This window comes from Melanotaenia boesemani, unplaced genomic scaffold (genome assembly GCF_017639745.1).
Source record: "Melanotaenia boesemani isolate fMelBoe1 unplaced genomic scaffold, fMelBoe1.pri scaffold_183_ctg1, whole genome shotgun sequence".
In the NCBI taxonomy this organism is placed as follows: Eukaryota; Metazoa; Chordata; class Actinopteri; order Atheriniformes; family Melanotaeniidae; genus Melanotaenia; species Melanotaenia boesemani.
The window spans coordinates 33,549-39,548 of record NW_024580617.1 but is presented as its reverse complement, the minus strand read 5'-3'; positions in this window follow the sequence as shown (position 1 = coordinate 39,548).

Sequence of the window (6,000 nt, the reverse complement as noted above, 5' to 3'; positions counted from 1 at the left end):
TGTTCACGTGGTAATCCCTCTTCAAGAAAATAAAGAAATAAATAAAAAAAATAATAAATAAAAAATAAAAAAATAAAAAAAAACACGCTTGGATGAAAATGTACGGGGGATATTCTGGCGTTTATTTCTAAGTACATAACACAATGGACGTGGTAAAATGTTAAGACTGCTCTTGTCTAAGTCTATCTTCTCCACAGCGGGCCATCTAAACAGAACACGTTTGAAGTTTACTGTGTGTTTTCCTTCCTTCAAGCAGACATTAGCCGCCACTACGACTGTTAACTCTAGTATCGACCTCATGCTGTCAACTAGCTAGCTGGCACTTAAAAACGTTAGCGAAACTGTACGGATTGAAGTAAAAACTGAGCATCCTATACTTCTTTAAGGTTGCAAAGGTCCCTCTGTTAAAATGTATATGGTTTTGCTTGATGTTATTACAAAAAATACTTAGGTTAAACTGGACATAATCCAACCTGGCGTTGCCGTTTTCGGCAGCTGCCCCGCTGTCCTGTGCTCTGTACCCGCCTGCTCAATCACCAAAATGGCGGTGTGTTGTACGCATGCGCGAACACGGTTAAAGTCAGACTTTCAGATTAAACTTTACAGGGTATTTCTGAGTATATGTAGAGTGACGAAAAAACATTAAATGGTATGATCATATATATATAGTAAACATTACTTGTAAACACACATTTTTGGCATTACATATAAAAAACATTTAAATATTATTTTTTCATTTAAATTGTAACAGAAGCTTAATATTATAGTGTATATATTATAAGGGTTACTTAAACATATTCTACTGGACCCCAAAGTTAGTTTTTTCAGTGTACGTAAATCAAAAGGCATTTAGCATGTATTGTAAAGTTATTAGTATTTTTTCCATCTCTGGGATTAATAAAGTACTTCTGATTGTGATTAGAACAGAGGAAACAACTATCTACAACAGGCAGTGTTGCATTATGTAAACTTTACTTTCTTTTCTTTCCCCTAGGTAGCGAAGAAGCTGTCTGGTGAGGATCAAGGCTCGGCTGAGTGGTTCACCAGCACTGGAAATGAGCACTCACAGAAAGTCACCTTCGTGCTGACTTGTGAGGAATCCAAGGAGAAACTGGAACCCATGTGCCGTGGGGTGATGGAGCGGTTTCAGCTAGCCAACCAACCGGTCCCCAAAATTTTATATGTGGACCGTGGGTGTTGCCGTGTTCAGGGCCCAGCAGCAGTGGAGACTTTATTTCAGCCTTGGGTGGACGGTGGGATGATTGTTCGTCTGGACATCTTCCACTGGATTCACCGGTTTGATGCAGCCATCTGCACCGAGTCTCATTCCAAGTATGATGCATTCAAGCTGCACATCAAGGCCGTCAGAGCCAAGGACCGGGCAACCATGAGGTCCATGAAAGATGAGGATGTCATCCGCAATTTCATTTCCAGGGAGCAGCTAAAACGCCAGGTGCAGCAGGTCACACTAGGGGTGTATGACACTTTCAGATTCATCCATCAGGCCATTGAGGAGCTGAAAGGTCCTGCTGGGCTGGATGAAAGTGGAGTCAGTCTCTTCAAGACACCTGGTATAAAAGACCCTCAAACCAAAAGTTTTTACATTAGTGATCACAATGTAAGCAAAGTGAACATAATCCATTTGTGTGTTTGTATGTCATGCATTTACAGCAGCCATTGATGAGTTATGGACAGCAACAGCATCGGCACCTGAAGTGCATCCAGGATCCACCAGCCATCATCATGTATAGGGTGGCCCGTACCAATCAACAGCGTGAATGTGCCCTTTTATGAATGTCTGCGTGGGAATAACAGCCTGGAAGGATTCCACAAAGCTTTACCCCACATGACCCCAGGTAAACAGGAGCACATTTCAAACATGTTAAATTGTCATTGATGTCTTTCATTATGATGTCCAGGTCCCCACTGTGCAGCACGGCCCTATCAGGTTTACCTGATAAGCAGCATTGCAAGCTGCAGTTCTGACGCAGTGTTTGATGGTAGTGGTCGGCACCGCAGGATCTACTCCGCACCGCTCATCGACCGCCTCAACACCTGCTGGCAGCAGCTGTTTGGAGAGACTGTGGAGGGAAACTTTCGGGTTCCTGCTGATGGCACCTCTATGGAGCTGCTTGGGCTGGAATACCTCTTCGGTCAGAGCACCAGAGAATCAGGTCCCTTTTCTCTGAAGGACATTGTGAAGGGAGGACCCGATGCAGATGAGGAGGTGTTTCAGCCCGGACAGCCTGACCCAGATGAGGCTTAAAAGAGTGAAGGTGAAACATGACGATGTGCTGGAGGCTGTGCTGCCCCACATCACCCTCACCAGCGTCAGAACTGCTGTTGTTCACCCTCCGGCTTTTCTGAGCAGCAATGCGTTTGTTGATTTTTACCCCAGAACCAAGATCTTTACATTTCTGTAAATAAGCTGGTGTTAGACAAGTGGCAGATTTTAAACTGTTGCCTCTTTGCCAGGAGTTAAATTAACCAGTAAAACGTTTAAGTCTAGTGCAGAAGGAAGAGAACTAGAGACAAAAAGTATTGTGCAGAATAAAACATATAGAGTTCAAACAACATTAGTGGAAAGGCCATACATACTTAAACCATAACTATTATATAATACTATAGAATAATTATTAAAAATATAATGAGTTATATAATAAACATCAAATGTTTAATATGCAAAATGATAGCAAAGCTTTTTTCCATCTTTAGTCTCTTGGCAGGACAACACAACAGTATTGATAACAGGAGATTATACCATCTGTATAAATAAAGGTTCAATAAATAAAAAAGCAATTAAGACCATTTAAATCAAGCAATCATTTGTGTTTGTTTTAACGGGAGGATGTCTGCAGTCAAACCCTCTTCCTGACTGCTCACCTGGTAAACATCAGCCTGATAGAGGACAAGCTTTCCCTATCAACTAAACAGCTCTGTTTTAATCTAGATAATTTTAGAACTATTGTTGTTTAACCTTATTTTAGAACTGTGAGATGTAAGATTTTATAATGTGCTATACAAATAAAATGTATCACAGTCTCCTCAAAGCCTGGAACGCAGTGGAGGAGCATAACAAGCAGCCTCAGCAGTTCAACATGTTGTACAAGACGCGCTGTACAGGACGCGCTGGGGCAACACACTGTACAGGACGCGCTGGGGCAATACGCTGTACAGGACGCACTGGGGCAACACGCTGTACAGGACGCGCTGGGGCAACAAGCTGTACAGGACGCGCTGGGGCAACAAGCTGTACAGGACGCGCTGGGGCAACAAGCTGTACAGGACGCGCTGGGGCAACAAGCTGTACAGGACGCGCTGGGGCAACATTATGTACTGTCAGACTAAAAGGGACGACCTGGTTGACGCGGCAGTGATATCAAAAGTAAAGATGGCCAAACGCTATGCCCTAGCACAACAAGAGATCAGCGTTCATAACAGACTCATGTACACGCTTGTCAAACTGTTGCAGCTACACAGACCTCAAGAGTCAAAAACCAGCCCGGAGAAGAGCCGCATCCTGAAGGCATACGGGAGGATCCAGCACTGGATTTTAGTGGAGGATCCTGTCCTCTGCAAAGCTGACATTCCTCTTCCAAAAACAAATGTGATCCTGTCATCCTACAGTTCCACCCCCACCTGACTACCCTTTGATGAGGGTTTTGAAGGGAAGAACGGCTAATATGATGCCAGTCTCCAGGCCGCAACCGCAACCATTGAGGCAAAGCTCTGCAACCACTACCATCACCAGGCCTGTACCCTCTGTTTGCATCTACAGCAGCCCTTCAGATTCCCGGTCCCTCTGCTCGACCCATATTACCTGCTATTCCAGTGAGTCCTGAGATAGCCGGCCCGTCCACATTAGATTTTAACTTGTGCCCATCACCTGTACCATCACCAGCCATTTGCACTCTCCAGCTGCAACAGCAGCTTCCTCTGAAATTGCAGGTCCATCCACACAGCTCACAACACCTGGCTGTCAGGTGATCCCTGTAATTGCTGGTGCTTTAACAACAGCACCTCCAGCTATCCCTCCACTGACTGCTACCACCACATTTCCCAGCACTGCCAGTCATTCATCCTGGATAAGAGCTACGCAGTACAAGCACAAGCAGAAGGAGCACTTCTCAGAGGTTGGAGCCAAAGTGTCCTGTTTCCTTTTTGTACAATCCGGGCCTACTGATACAGGGACATAAAAATTACAAAAAGACAACATTCTGCCCAGTTTAGATGATGTCCCCTTCAAAAGGTCTGGACAACAGAGTCTTTGAGAGCTATGAACACTTTAACCATGTTGTTTACAAGCTGGAGGACTGAGGATATTTTAGAGATCTATAAATTGATGTGTAAAAAAATAAATCCAGATACTAACATTTAGTATCTAGTTAGATATTAACTAGCACAGGTATGCATACTTAAATGTTTCCCCCCCTCTGTCATACCAAAAATAGTACTTAACACCATCCTTAGTATCGCAACGAGTTTGAAATTTAGTATTTTAACAAGCCTACTGTAAATATTGTACAATACTAACTTATTCATATAGATAGTAACATGTAAATATGTTCATTTTAATCATGTTTGCTGTTCTGCTGTAATCTGAAAACACTAAATAATTTTCTTCTGACCAGATTTTAAATAGTTTTATTTTCATATGTAATATTTAATGTTCAGAACTGTTTTTATGAGGACTTTTTAGTAATTTACACTGAGTCAATTTTAACACTTAAATATCTTAGAAATATAAGTTGATGTCATTAAAACTCCACCGCTGTGTAATTTGAGGTGATCGGGAGGAAGCAATCCCAATATAAACTAGTTATTTCCTTTTAGTGTATCAGAAATACTTTATTACTGTCAATTTCATTGTCAGATTCAATTATACTTTGTGTAGCACTGTAGTGCTGTTTTCAGTTAAAATTACCAGTTCAGTGCACTTAATTCAATATTCCAGGACTTACTCTGTTGAGAGCTGGAATATTTTGTTTTGGTTGTTGAAGAAATTAAAAAGACAAACTGTCTTGTTACTTGGAAAGAAGCAAAATCATAGCAGATCATTTTACACATACAGCAGCAGACACATTCAAGCTTTAAACAGCTTCAGGATAGAGAAGTACTTCTAAGCAGCATCCAAACAATCAAAGATGCAGATTACCAACATCCTCTGTGGTATAAATACATGGCATGTTAGAAAAGACAAGTATATTTTTAATTAAAAAAAAAAAAAATTATAGCTGTTACAACCCCTATGATGAGGTACAACAGTGGTTCAGGGTTTCCCTTTGCCCGGACTCGGTGCCAGGCCTGGAGGTGGGGTATGGAAGGGGGTGCCTGGTGGCCAGGCCTTTACCCCTGGAGCCCATTTGGGCTCAGCCAGAAAGGGTAACATGTGGACTCACTACCTGCAGGAGGGACTGTAGGACTCGGGTGCATTGTGAGTTGGGCGGCGGCCCACTCTTTCCCAACCAGTCTACATGTGCTTTATGGACCTGGACAAGGAGTTCTACCGTGTCACCGAAGAGTCCTGCTGGGGATGCTCCAGGAGTATGGACTGCTGGACCCCCTTGTACGACCCGTCTGCTCCCTGTACGACTGGTGCCAGAGCTTGGTCCGCATTGCCGGCAGTAAGTCAGATTTGTTTCCAGTGAGGGTCATACTCTGCCAAGGCTGCCCTGTCACCGATTCTGTTCATAACTTTTAAGGAAAGAATTTCTAGTTGCAGCCGAGGTGTTGAGGGGATCCAGTGTGGAGGCCTCAGTATCGAGTCCTCCACAACGACAGGAACTAGATGAGGGGGATCGGACATCTGGTCAGGGGGCCTCCTGGACGCCTTCCTGGTGAGGTGTTCCAGGCACATCCCCCTGGGAGGAGACCCCTTGGGTAGACCCAGGACATGCTGGAGGGATTACATCTCTGCTGGCCTTGCAACGCACCGGGATCCCTCTGGATGAGGTGGAAAATGTGGGAGGGGAGAGGGAAGTCTGGGCTTCTCTTCTTGGA